Here is a 15,624-nt window from a genome sequence, read left to right as displayed (position 1 = left end):
TATGTTCTTAAAGGAACACTATAGTCACCTAAATTACTTTAGCTAAATAAAGCAGTTTTAGTGTATAGATCATTCCCCTGCAATTTCACTGCTCAATTCACTGTCATTTAGGAGTTAAATCACTTTGTTTCTGTTTATGCAGCCCTAGCCACACCTCCCCTGGCTATGATTGACAGAGCCTGCATGAAAAAAAAAACTGGTTTCACTTTCAAACAGATGTAATTTACCTTAAATAATTGTATCTCAATCTCTAAATTGAACTTTAATCACATACAGGAGGCTCTTGCAGGGTCTAGCAAGCTATTAACCTAGCAGGGGATAAGAAAATCTTAATTAAACAGAACTTGCAATAAAGAAAGCCTAAATAGGGCTCTCTTTACAGGAAGTGTTTATGGAAGGCTGTGCAAGTCACATGCAGGGAGGTGTGACTAGGGTTCATAAACAAAGGGATTTAACTCCTAAATGGTAGAGGATTGAGTAGTGAGGCTGCAGGGGCATGTTCTATACACCAAAACTGCTTCATTAAGCTAAAGTTGTTCAGGTGACTATAGTGTCCTTTTAATTTAGATTTAATTTTATCAGGAAGAATGCATCAACTTCTCTCATTTCAAGTATATCCATGTACATAAAAAAGGACATCTAGTTCATTTTTTTGAAGTGACATGGCTTGTTCTCCACTTAACCTGACATATGTACATCTGACCTTGACCTAGTTCTGATTATTATTATATCTATTGCCCACACTTACCTTTTGACAGTTAAGATTATTCTTATTTCTGGTTCTTTGACTTTGGTTTGCATCTGTTTATGTGAATACCTATTGAGTTGTCAGGTAACATCTTGGTATACCATTAAGACTGGCCACTCCTATTAACCGGTAATACAGCTCAACTATCAATTTCCAAAACTGCAGGTCTCTTGTCTGCTGACTTTTGCAAGCCTTTCTCTTCTTACCCCGCTTATCTGTGGCTGTCCAATCAGACTTCCCAATTCAGCTTAATGAGAAGTCTTTGCAAGGCAGGGGCTCTGGGCAATTGTTGTCTCTTGAGTTCAGTGCAAATAAGCTAACCAAGCCAGGAAGTAACAGGACCTGTTGTCTGCTTGAAAGCTAAGTGGGTGTAACCAGTATAATTCACAAAAGTGTCAAATTCTATTGAAATCTGTTCTTTTTGCAAAATAAATAATAAAAAAAATAGGACACATACTTTACACATAAACAAACCTAATTGTTTTAGGGGTCTGGAGTGTCTCTGGTTTTTTTTTGTGTTGTACAACTGTTTTATGTTCATGTAGAACTTTGAGGGGCTATTGAAGTTATTGTAGACGATTGTATCTATTTATTCTGAAACATATTGTCAAGGTAAATGTGTGTTGTCTGGAATTAACATTTATTTGACCTGAATCTTTTTTTATTTTTTTTTACAATTCTTTATTTTCATTGACATTACAACAAAGCTTTTGTGAATAATATAAAAAGGATGTGTTGTCGATAGAACTGCACACCCCCCCCCCCCCCATATAAGCAAGACATCAGAAGCATTATTCTATGAGGCAAAAACAAAGAGAAACGTAAGAGTATAATAGAACAGAGCTAAGGAACATTTCTAGGAGGAGATACCACTGGGTAAGTAGATTAGACTATCATAGTCAGGTAGTAAGACAGTTTAGAACATGGTCTCAGAAGCTACTAGACGACATAAAGGGCCTGAGGTTGTTCAGCCAATGCCTAGAGTTGGTGAATCCCTACTGCTGCTGTTAGCCATATTATGAAGGCTCCTCCATCCGATCTGGGCTGCCAGACAGTCTGGTAATATTTTTCCCGGGGTGGTAATCAGATCTTGTTGTAGCCCCTGGGTTATATTGGCCAAATTGTGTGGGATAAAGACCTCTGGGTTCGGCAGGCAGTGCTGGGGGTTACTCACTGTATGTCTCTCCAGTGGTTCGAGGTGCATCCAATATGAAGGTCTAGGCAATGTGGGATCACCGGCCTCCGTCGTATCTTTGCACGCCTTCTTCTCTGCAGAACCCTCTGGGGAACCGCTGAAGATGGGTAAGCAAGCGATGTCGATAGACAGGATGACTTTGTGGGGCTTTGACTTGGCCATCAGGAGGAGAGGTAAGTCTCCCATCTCGGAGCTTCGCCCAGAATTAGTTGCAGATGCGATCAAAAGCCAGGAGGAACTGGATCTCATGCAGGTCAGCCATTTTAACTTCTAGGCCTCAACCCTTCGAGTCTCCAGTCAGCTCGTTATTGTCGTCGGGCTCATCGCTAAGATTCACCGGTGGGGACCAGGATATCCCCCACCGGTAAAGAGGGGGGTGGGGATAAGGGCTCTGTGTTAGCTAGCTCCAAATAAGGGAAAAGGATCGGTTCCTGACTGGAACTGCAGGCCGCAGTGAAATCGCTGTAGCCACTGGCCGTAGGCAAAAATAACTCAATTTCTTATAGTTCTCCCCGGTATTATAAGCAGGAATGCCGCCAGAAAAGAGAGCAATATAGCCCAATTTAAGTCTTTATAAAAGATTTACCGGAGCAGCTCCAGCGGCATGCTGCTGTCTCGGTTGGCTGCCAGGCCCCGTCCCCTTGACCTGAATCTTGCATGCCAGTTATTGGCCTTCCATAACTTGCCGTTTATTGAATGCATGGACAATGCATTTTATGAGATTAAAGATTGCTGACCTATATGTTGATTTGGACTTCAATACAGGCATAAGCCTAGACTATTAACTTAATAGTGTCATGCAACAAAACAGTGTTGTTTAGGTAGGCTGGGACCTTGTAAAGTACAAAAGCTCTGAGATTTGTAGCTCTTGAGTTGACAACAACAGACAATTGTGTTTCTTCAAAACTCTGAATGCTGGGTGTCATGGTGGACGCATGGGGGGATTTTTGTACATCATATCATAAATTTAACAATCAGCACATTATGTGATAAGTTAAATGCTGTAGGTTAATCTATTGCTCTGTGTATATATTTAAAAGAGGAATTCAACAATTTGGAAGCTTCAAGACGCTTACTTAGTTCTTGAGGGATTTGCCAAGCTCAGGGGGAAGGGGGTTTCATAAAATGGAAAATTAAAAAATAAATAAGTAAAATAAAAATAAGACTTATGCCAGATTGACCAGCCAAATGTTTTATAGGGTACAGTTGCCTTGGATTTTAAGCCATCATCATCATATTTAATATATTTACTACACCTTATGAATTGGAAAGTCTAGACTGTTAAAATCAAATTAAAAAGCAAGAGCTGTACTTATTATTCCATTTACCAGCTTCTAAAAATGATGCTTTTTTCCTGGTTTAAATACCTTAATTTATATATTGCAGCTTTGTTTCAACGTAAAGAAAGTAAAAAATTAAATGTACACTGGATTGTTTTAGCCATTATATCATGCTGAATTAAATCTGAACAAAAGTGATGACTTTCTTGTCCGACTGAAAGCTATTCTATATCTAATTGAATATCTAATTTAATATATTGCTGTTAGTCGGATCACTACATTTTTGGATTGCCTCTCTTTTCTCAGTTTTCTAATTTAAATACTTTTTAGTTTTCTAAACATATACAAAAGCAGTGATGATACAAAAAATTACATTCGGAAAAGGATGAAAATATATATTTCCATGTGGCTAAATAACTATGTATTTCTAGATCAGATATTTTTAGTATAAGGTGCAAACTCTCATGAGTTACTTCTCACCAGGCTAGGCAAGTATTAGAACTCTCTAAAGGCTATTTCCACAAACCCTTTTCTACCGGGACTAGAATGTTATTTATTGGGATTCAAAGTGAATTTCAAATTTAGGCCAAAATAAACATACTGGGGAAATGTATATAATGACCTGCAATTTGGCCTACAATTTAACTCAAGCTACTCAATCCACTTTGAATTCCCAGTAATTTCCAATAACATAGTAACTCTATATGGTCACTGTTGTAAGCTAATGTTATTTTCTGTGATAAACTAAGACTATGACACCATTTTGTGTCAGTAGGTTGGATAGCCTATCTTTTGAGACTTTAATAGCTTGCAAATTTAGTGCATCTTTAGTGATTACCAGCAATCCTTCCCTGTGTCTGCAATGTTCTTACATCCCTGTATACAACTAATACTGGTTCTAAAATACAGATACATTTGTGAATGAATTTACCTTGATTCCAAGGTTCAAGCTTATAGATGTCTTATTAGATAGCCTATATTAAAATTGGCTAACTTGGACTCAGTAAATGCTTAATGCGTAAAACGATACTTAAGACCATATATGTCTAGTTCCGGGAGCAGATAGCCCACACCTGAGCTGTCTCTTCTAAATCAGTCTGTTCCTTCTCTTTCCCAGAACTTATCTGTTATATGTACATGACGTTCATCCCTATGTCTTATCTGTACTCCCTTCACCATTTCACTCCCTTCCTACTACTGTTATATGAGTATTTGCACATAAGCACTTAGTTTATAATGTAGAAAAGCACGAACTGTTAAAATAAATGTCAGAGGCTTATTTTGATAATTAACACGCGCTTGGTGTCTAATTCACACTTCTCCAAGTGCACTTGAAACAATTTGAGTTCCTCTGAATATAACAAAGATCAAATTTGATTTATATTACATTTTAAGAACATGCCAGCATTAGTACCAGATTTTATACTCCTTCACTCTGCTGCCCACAGCTCACATCCACTGGTGTCAGATAGATGCTTACCGCACTGTTTAACTAAAAGTTGTCATTTTTGAATACTATTAATTAAAATCAAATATTACATGTAGTAGAGCAGTGAATAAATGTTTTAATGCACCCCCTGGCCTATTCCTGTGTAGCTTTTTTTTTAGTGGAACCACCAGTTTTCTGACTGGAGAACTATTGCCACTAAAGAGTAGAATATAGCCCGATGCTTGTGAGTGATATGAAGAACTGTGAACGCTCACTAGCTAGGTTGCTTGAGTAGTCAGATAAGAGTTGCTTCTGACATAAGAGCAATTAAACATGGCGGCCCTCATGGACCAAGGATAATCCAGGAATTTCACACACAAAAAAGTTATTTATGCATTTTAGAAAGATTTGCACAGAGGCTGGTTAGATGTTATCTTTCATTTTATATTAAAATATAACATTATGTAAATTTCCCTTTAATCACATCATTTAGGGATGGTGTCCATCCATTTTTGCAGTGCATAGAGTTACAAACAAGCTTGTCATGCCCCAAAAGCAAATAATAAGCATGAGACCATTTATTAAGCCTGAGATCAAGTCACACATTCTGAACACAGGAATGGATTTTAGATACCCAAACATGATAAGACAAGTAGTTTTTAGTTAATAGGTTGTATTGTTGATTAGTGGAAAAAAACAGCATTGATCAACACAAGGTAGGAATTATTCTGAGCTAATAGCTTTAGTTGTTAGAGGAGACCAATCATTTCATTTGCAAATTTTTAGAGTAGGGATGGGCAATATATCCTGCCAAAAAATAAGAAACATGTAAAAATCAACTCTTTTTCTGTATTCTGCTAGTAGTTCTACAAGAGCAATAAAACAACTTTCAGATTTGTTTTTTTCGTACCTTAATTAAAAAAGTGAGAATCTGCCAACAGACTAGGCTTGGCCTGGACTTGGAGATTACAACAGATATATTTGCTTTGTAGAATGTCTGAAACATGTTCATATAACCTATTAAGAGTCTAGAGCCCTAGCATAGTGTGCATTCATTTTGTTTGTTTGTAATTCTTTATTTTTGTAGTGCGTAGTTTAACAGACATGCTGACGCAACATTTCACAGCGAGATACATGTCAAAGCAATAATAGAAAGCTCGGAAATTTCGGCATAAATGCACTGTATATAGTAAAGAGAGAAAGAAGTTGGAGAAATACAGCTCTATATTATACAAGATGAGTGTAGGCAACTCTATATAAAACTGTAGAGCTGTATAGCTGTAGAGAATTTCAATAGGCATATGCCACTGGGTGTGTATAGACAATACTATGGCTGTTGAGAACATGCATAGTTAGAACAGCAATAAATCAGCCAAGCTGTGGTTAATGTTCCCTTGCCACCTAACCTATGCCTAGAGAAACAGTTGCCGGGCTTCCCCTAAAATTGGCTGTCCCGAGGCAGCCTCCCCATGGAGCCCAAGCCCTCCGAGAGGCCGTGTTGTTCCTCCGCAGGAAAATAATCCTGGCGACGACCAGAGCTCGCAAACTTCTGGTTCTGTTTCCCTGGCAGCATGATGGGACAGCCTCCAGATCCAGTGAGTCTCGCTGGAGCTGAAGGAGCTTGTACCTCCGCATGCGGTGTGAGTGTCGGGTAAGTGACTTTCGATGGAGTGAGACCCTCCATCGCGGCAGTCTCCTGCGCCTTCTCCCATGCTGCGCCTCTCCGGAGATACGCGGGGGATGCTCATGCTTGTGGTGCCGTACAGGAGGATGCTACAATTTCGCCAGGAATTGAGGTAAGTCCCCTTTCATTAATCTTCACCCAGAATAGGTTGTAGACGCGGTCAAATGCCGCCAGTAGCGGTTCCATGAAGATAGGCGATCGCGTGGAGGCATCCACAGCTCCAGGCCTCAGCGGTGCAGCCATTTTGATCTCTAGGCCGCCATTCTCTGGCTTGCCAACGCTGGGTAGATCATGGTGTTGGTACCAAAATCCCAGTGGGGACCAGGATAAACCCCACCGGTCCAAAGTGGTGGGTGGGGGGGGGGCATAGCTCAGAACAAGCATGCTTCGGATCAAGGTTGAGGGTAACTGCAGGCCCCAGGTAGTCTGCTATGGGTTGAGTCCGCCTGCTGTGGGCAGAAAGGTGCCAGAAAATCAGCAAAATGTTTCCCAGGTCTGGGCTCAAGATTGTAGTCAAAACAGGAGTGAGGTGGTCCAATTTTAGGCTCGATAGAGGGATTTCCCTGAGGAGGTTCAGCACTGTCCTGGTAGACTATCAGGCCCTGCCCCCAGTGTGCATTAATTAATTTATTTATTTATTTATTTTATTCTTTATTTTTGCTGTGCAGATGATTACAACATGTCAGTCGCCACAACAGCGTATTTCAAGAGTCAAAACAGTTTAACAGTGGCATGCGAATTCGCACAATTTTTGTTTTTTAAGCATGCTTAGCTAGACAGATTGGTGAAGTAAGGTTAACTAGAATACAATGAGATTGACAAACGTTTAATTTTTTTTTTTCAATGTTGCTATGCTCTCGTAGATTTAATGTATAAGCACAGTTTGCAGTACAGCATTAGCCAGTTGAGACAATACATATAAAAGTGAAACTATGTGTACACCGCTAGGGGGCGCAATACAGCAGTTAACATTGCTAATTGTGAATAGGAAAATCACAGCTGGCTTTCGATGCCACAACAGCTAGGGATACCATTTTACAACATAGCCTGACATTAGTTGAGCATTGTTGAATACTGTAACGGACCGTTTCACTTACAAGAGGATAAAACCCAGTTTAGGCGATATCCCCCTTTTCCATAGACCAGCAGCTACAGCAATCACCAATCTCCCGAACTGCAAACTGTACGAATTCTGGAAACTCCCGAACTGGAAACACACGAACCCTGGAATCAGCCGAACAGGAAAAGCATACAATCCGCTTACACTCCTGGCAGTCAGCATACAATCCAATTCCCCCAAAAACGAGACGACACATCGGTTTGAGGGTCAAGCAGAATCTGAGGTCCTGGCACACCCAGCCTGGTTTTTATTACGGTTGTGCACATACAGGACACACCCAGGGGGAGGCATAAAATAACCAATCAAGTAACAGTACAACCCACACATCCCCTCCCCTCAGATAAGCAGTTAACATAATTTATTACATACAGTAAAAGTACAGTTTCCACACATACTCTGTAACTTTAAAACCATACATCACATTCACATAAAAATACATATCCACAATCAATCCATTCAGGGGAACAACATATTAAAAAATGGCATGAATCAGACCAGGGGTTCAAAAGTTAGTAAAAGTATATTTTGTTCCCCCTGGCTGGCAGTATTTTAATCTGGCTCAAACAGGAAAAGTAAAACATCCCCACAATGCATCTTGGCTTCCTCCCTTCTGCCCTGGAGATAATTGGAGAAGTAATCCAATTATCTCCCAGGTCAAAGACAAAACTCCATTACACATGTGGGGACCTAAATACAGGATTATGTTTTAAAATATATAAAGTTACTTTTTCTACATCAAACACAGACATGTAACATATCCCCAGATAGCTCAGGTCTGCGTGCACATGATTAGGTGAATGGCACGCAGACCACACAAATACAGTTTAATTGCCATGGAGCCAAAGTCTTTCCCATAGTCTTTCATTACATGAATAGGCTCCATGGCATAGCTATCCGGGGGTATCACTGCTCACACAGGGCAAGTACTGAATGGCCCCACTGTGTCCAAAGGGCCAGAATGAGTGACATGCACTCTGCCAGGGCCGAATACGCTTTGTAAAAGGGCCCAATCTCCCAGGGCCATAGTCCAAAGGCAAGAGGCGGGCAAGCAGCCCCCTCCAAGGACACGTGGCGAGGTCGGTTTCGCCACAAGTACTACACGTTTTTATATAATAATTTTGTGTATCTAAATGTCATTTTGTCTGTTGAATGTGATTGTTAAGGTAAAAAAATTAGACAACACAGGATAATATATGTGTGGTGCTTTAAATGTTGCTGTTACAGAATATGCTTTTGAGAGGTGTTTTCAGCTTGTTGCATGTTATGCTATTGTTTGTGATTAATCAAGATATATTACTTGCTAATGAGTGGCTAGCTCAGGTGCAGGCATCCTTTAAGTGTACATGACGTGGTGGACCTAGTGTGCAGCGTCTTTAGTGGGTGATACCAAGTCCAGGTCAGGCTGTTTAACCGATCCCTGTCAGCCTCAGGGTTGGTGCCCATAGTAGTGGTCAGTGGTGGTCTCCGACTATGTCTCCCTGCCGGGCCTTTCTCCAGGTGAGCCCACATGGGCTGAGTGCTGTGGCTCTACGGTGGGTTGTTACAGGTTCCTGGGATCCCCCGGACTGGCTTAGTCTCTTGGGTGGTGTATTGGTTCTCGTGTGGTCTCTGCTGACAACACCGCTGTGGTATCTTCACGGAGGGCGAGTTTGGCCCAGAAGGCTTTCAGTATGCGGTCTATCCTCTCCGCTAGTGGAAGCAGTATTGTGCTGGGCGCACGGCCACACGTGGCGTCCGCCATGATTTTCCCTTCTTGTCCTGTCATGCAGGCAGGGTCATGTCGACTCCTAGGTGCGGTCTCATCGCTTGCGGTTGCCGGGATGACCCCCGCCGGCGTAGGGGGGAGGTGGATTTTTTCGGTGAGACCTCCAGCTGGAAAGGCTGCTGCAGTGGAGGGATCGGCCACCTCCCTCGTGCTGCCTGGTCAAGCCCTCCGTAGGCCTTGGGTCGATCCCCGGTTAGTGACTGTCGATCGCGATCGGATCTCCTGGCTTTAGTTGCCGCTTGTGAAAACCCCTTTAGCTGGGGTTGTTGTGCAGGCGTTATTGAAGATTTTTGCTCGATTATTGCAGTCATTTTTGAGTTTTTGCCTTGGAGCCCATGCAATGTGTGACCGCTCGGCCTGGTTGCTAGGCTCCGCCCCCCGTGCATTAATTTTTAATACCCCCGATAACTCAAATATTTATCCCCAAAATAATGCACTCAGAGCAAAAAGGAAAAAGAAAATCTGATTTTCTGTGAATTCTTTATACTAGGGCTATTCATTATAGTGGTAAATTCACTAAACCACAAACTGTATTGAATAAGATAGCCATACTATAAGCTTAGTTGAGTTGTTTAATTTTTCTCTTTCAGTTATTTTAGCCTAATGGATTTCAATATGCTGGAACTCAGAATTTAGTGAATAAACCAGTGTCTTTTGAGAATTTGGGCAAATTATTTCTAATTTTGGGCCAAAATAGTATGGGACCATTCAGCATGTTTTCAGTTTATCTCGTTTTAAAATCTGAAATTTACTTTGAATTCAAATTACATTTCCAGGAACTCACATTATACAGGGTTATTTACTTAAGTAAGAATTACTAAAGTGAATTCAAATTGAATTTCAAACTTAAGGCCAGAGTAGCCAAACTAAAAGCATAGCTGACTTAGAATTTTTCTACTTTGGCAATTTTGACCTTAAATTTAACATTCACTTTTTATTCACTTTGAATTATCACGCAAGTGAATAACCGTGTTAGTGACAAACCCTATGTAAGTTATCACCTTATTTGCACCCAAAGTATTAATTAGTTTTTGGCACATATTGCACACATTTTTTAATGCATTATATTCCTTTGTATTTGAGCCTCAGTATTTAGATCAAACTACAGATAGCCAAGAGGCATTTTCACCAGTAATGTAAACAAATCATTATCTATTACTTTAATGTTTGATATGACAGAAACATGGCACAATACACACACAAACATAAACTAGCACTTAATAGCTTTTCTACTTCTCTATGTTATAAAATCTAGTAAAAATGATCAAAGAATAATTATATTCATAATCTATTCAATATATTACCTGGATCGCTAAAATGCACATGGCGCAATAAAACAAACCAAAACACAGGAAGTAAATTATTCCTTCACTTTGATGTATATATCAAAGAAAAACATGCTTCTTTTGAGTTAGCTTATTCATTCGTGCCTATTAAAAGTATCATATTTTAGAAAGCAATAGCGCGCACACACACACACCTATCTATATCTATATATATATATACAGTGAAGAATACCGTATATACTCGAGTATAAGCCGACCCGAATATAAGCCGAGGCCCCTAATTTTACCCCAAAAAACTGGGAAAACTTATTGACTCGAGTATAAGACTAGGGTGGGAAATGCAGCAGCGACTGGTAAATTTCTAAATAAAATTAGATCCTAAAAAAATTATATTAATAATATATATTTATTTACAGTGTGTGTGTATAATGAATGTAGTGTGTGTATGAGAATGCAGTGTGTGTATGAATGCAGTGTGTGTGTATGAGTGCAGTGTGTGTGTGTGTGTGTATGAGTGCAGTGTGTGTGTATGAGTGCAGTGTGTATGAATGCAGTGTGTGTGTGTGTGATGCAGAGTGTGATGCAGAGCCTTGGTGGGGGGTTATTTTTTAATTATTATTTTAATATTGTTTTTTGTTTCATTAATATTTTTTTATTATTATTATTTTTTATTTTATTATTTTTTTTATTTTATTATTTATTTTATTATTTTATTATTATTATTATTTATATATATTAATTTGTTCGTGCCCCCTCCCTGCTTCCTAGCTGGCCAGGGAGGGGGTTCAAACTCCCTGGTGGTCCAGTGGCATTGGTAGTTCAGTGGGGGGAGGAGGGGGGCTGGCAGGGAGCACTTACCTCTCCTGCAGCTCCTGTCAACTCCCTTCTCCTCTGCGCCGGTCCGGTCGGCTCCTCTGTCAGCTCACACTGTAAGTCTTGCGAGAGCTGCACTATGACCCCGCGGCTCTCGCGAGACTTACACTGGGAGCTGACAGAGGTGCTGAACGGACCGGCGCAGAGGAGAAGGGAGCTGACAGGAGCTGCAGGAGAGGTAAGCGCTCGCTGCCAGCCCCCTGTCTGTATTATGGCAATGTAAATTGCCATAATACAGACAGTGACTCGAGTATAAGACGAGTTGGGGTTTTTCAGCACAAAAAATGTGCTGAAAAACTCGTCTTATACTCGAGTATATACGGTAACTCACAATGAGAATAGTCTGATCCAAGTCAAGGTCAAAGGTTACAGAACACAATTTGCTTAACAGGAATTCCACAGATCAGAAATCAAGAGAGACAAACCAAATTGTAACTGGGATCTGGATATAATAGGGAATGCCCAGACAAACCTAATCCATGACAGGCTACTGTGATGGACATAAAGCTTCACTTTGAACCAAGTGAATTTTGGACAAAGATGCGAGATTGATGAGTGACCTGACACATACATCTTTTTGATGTCAATCTATACCATGGGTAAACAAACCTTGAGCAGCACTGTGCTAAAACAAGACTTTGAAGTCCCTTATTTTTTTAAAAATAAATGTAGTAATGTTGCCCTCCTTTATGTATGGATGCTTCAGCTGCTGTATAGGGTTTTATTGGTGCATACAGAGGTGTAACTAGAAACCACGGGACACCGCTGTGAAAAATTCCCTGCCCCCCCCGTACGTCTACCCCTATACGTCTACTCCCCTTCCCATAGTCCCCGCCCCCACACGTCCCCCCCCACACGTCTGCCCCCAAACCCATATGTCCCCGCCCCCACACATCTCTGCCCCCCCCCCACACATGCAGAAATACAGATACACATGCAGACACACACAGACACACACAGACACACAAATACAGGCACACAAATACATACAAAAACATTTTCCATTTTCAGAGCACAGATAAGTGAAGAACTCTGTGACCTATTGCCGATATATGTTATTTAGAAATACACATTGAAATGTTCTTGAACTACATTCTGATAAATTACTATATTTTTGCCACAGAGCTTAGTAGAGCTGATCAACATTTCTCATTCGTAACAGATCTAAATAAAAATGAACTTAGAAGTGATATTTTTGTGGTTACAGTGATCATCAAAATTGTAAAATTAGCTGAACTGCAAAATTTGTCCAAGTCAAGTGTGCTTTTAATTTGTTTTGTTTTACTACCTACAATTTGAAATTCATTTGGAATTATCAACAATTTCCAACTGAGTAACCTGAAAATGTATAATAATAAAAGTGTGTTTATCCAGGGAAATGTAGTATCATCATCAAAAATACATACCTTACCATCAAGACCTTCTGCAATATCACTGATAAAAATATTAAAGAGAATGGGTCCAAGTACAGATCCCTGAGGTACCCCACTGGTGACAAGCCCATGCTTTGAATATACTCCATTGAAAACCCAAAAAAAAGTTATCTGCGCTCTTCCCAAATCCCTATGCATATTTAAACAAATGGAGGTTATTTAGTTTCTCCAATGGCCATGAGAGAGTTTAGCCCACCTGCTACGTCAAGGCAAACCTCTCAGGTGGGTCCTACACTAACCTTTCACCTTGCTTCCTGCTGATGTGTACTATCGGCGTTGCTGTCGCCCAGGAGTGATGGGAGTTTGAGCACAGGACTTGTTTTTTTGTATTTGTATTCACTATTGTGTCACACAGCTATGTTACAATGCTGCCGCCCATCCCATGTTTTCCTTATTAGGGTTTAATAATCATGTAGGCATAGGCGTGCGCACGGGGTGTGCCGGGTGTGCCTGGGCACACCCTAATCCCCGCGGCACGCCTATGGATTGAGACCGGCAGGGGAGATCTCAGGATCCCCCCTGTCGGTCCATGCAGAACCGGCGCTATCCTGCGGGGCTAGAGTTCACTCTCCACTGGACCAGCAGGGATGGATGGCCGCAGCAGGATCCCCCCTCCCAGGCATAAGGTAAGAAGGGAGGGGGGATAACTGATCTGCCCCCACCTCCACTGGACCACCAGGGAATGTAGCAAGGAAAGATCCCCCCTCCCTACATAAAGTAAGAAGGGAGGGGGGATATTAAGTAATGTACCCCCACCTCCACCCCCCACAATCACCCACACACATACACAGCACACACACACATACACAGCACATACACAGCACCCACACACATACACAGCACACACACACATACACAGCACACACACACATACACAGCACACACACACATACACAGCACCCACAGACATACACAGCACCCACAGACATACACAGCACCAACACACATACACAGCACCCACACACATACACAGCACCCACACACATACACAGCACCCACAGACATACACAGCACCCACACACATACACAGCACCTACACACATACAGCACCTACACACATACACAGCACCCACACACATACACAGCACCTACACACATACAGCACCTACACACATACAGCACCCACACACATACACAGCACCAACACACATTCAGCACCCACAGACATACACAGCACCTACACACATACAGCACCCACACACATACAGCACCCACACACATACAGCACACACACACATACAGCACACACACACATACAGCACCCACAGACATACACACATACAGCACCCACAGACATACACAGCACCCACACACATACACATCACCCACAGACATACACAGCACCCACACACATACACAGCGCCCACACACATACACAGCACACACACACATACACAGCACCCACACACATACAGCACCTACACACATACACAGCACCCACACACATATACAGCACCTACACACATACAGCACCTACACACATACAGCACCCACACACATACACAGCACCCACACACATACACAGCACCAACACACATTCAGCACCCACAGACATACACAGCACCTACACACATACAGCACCCACAGACATACACAGCACCTACACACATACAGCACCCACACACATACAGCACCCACACACATACAGCACACACACACATACAGCACCCACAGACATAGACACATACAGCACCCACAGATATACACAGCACCCACACACATACACAGCACCCACACACATACACATCACCCACACACATACACAGCACCAACACACATACACAGCACCAACACACATACAGCACCCACACACACATACAGCACCCACACACACAGCACCCTCACAAACACACAGCACCCTCACACACATTACACAAACAGCACCCTCACACTCACACAGCACACTAACAGTACCCTCACAAACACAAACAGGACCCTAACAAACACACATACACACAGCACACTACCAGTACCCTCACACACAAACAGCACCCTCACACAGAGTACATTTACAGCACCCTCACAAGTGCACACACACACACAAACAGCACCCTGACACACAGTACATTCACAGCACCCTCACAAGCACGCACACACAAACACCCTCATCCACATAGTACACTACCAGCACCCTCACACACACATCACAGTAACAGCACCCTCACACAGCACACACAAAGCGTTGTGTGTGTGTATATATGTGTATACATATATACATACATACATATATATATATATATATATATATATATACACGCCGCGTGTGCTTGTGCTTTAGGGTGCACACCCTAATGCAATAGGCTGCGCACGCCTATGCATGTAGGGATGTATATAAAAAAATACCCCTTTCTGTCCCATTAGAGATATCTTTGCCAGAAGCTCAAGGAACAAGGTGAAAGGTTAGTGTAGGACCCACCTGAGAGGTTTGCCTTGACATGGCAGGTGGTCTAAACTCTCTCATGGCCATTGGAGAAACTAAATAACCTCTATATGTTTGAATATGCATAGGAGTGATGGGAGTTTGAGCAGAGGATTTAAAAAAATAAATATATTTTAATATACTCCATTGACTACAACCCTGTTGCCTGTCATTTAGGCCCTGCCTAACCAATTTAACAATATTGGAATCCAAACTTAAAGATTGCTGTTTATTGATAAGCCTTCTATGTGCAACAGTGTCAAAAGCCTTACTGAAATCTAGGTAAGCAATGTCTACTGCACCACCCTGGGTAAGCAATTACATGATTTTGCTATATTATGACAAAAAGTCATGACTTTATATAATACACAGATGTGATTATTGCTTTACCA

The sequence above is a fragment of the Pelobates fuscus genome, chromosome 1 (genome assembly GCF_036172605.1).
Source record: "Pelobates fuscus isolate aPelFus1 chromosome 1, aPelFus1.pri, whole genome shotgun sequence".
Taxonomy (NCBI): Eukaryota; Metazoa; Chordata; class Amphibia; order Anura; family Pelobatidae; genus Pelobates; species Pelobates fuscus.
The sequence above is the reverse complement of the archived record's forward strand: the minus strand, read 5'-3'. Positions refer to the sequence as shown.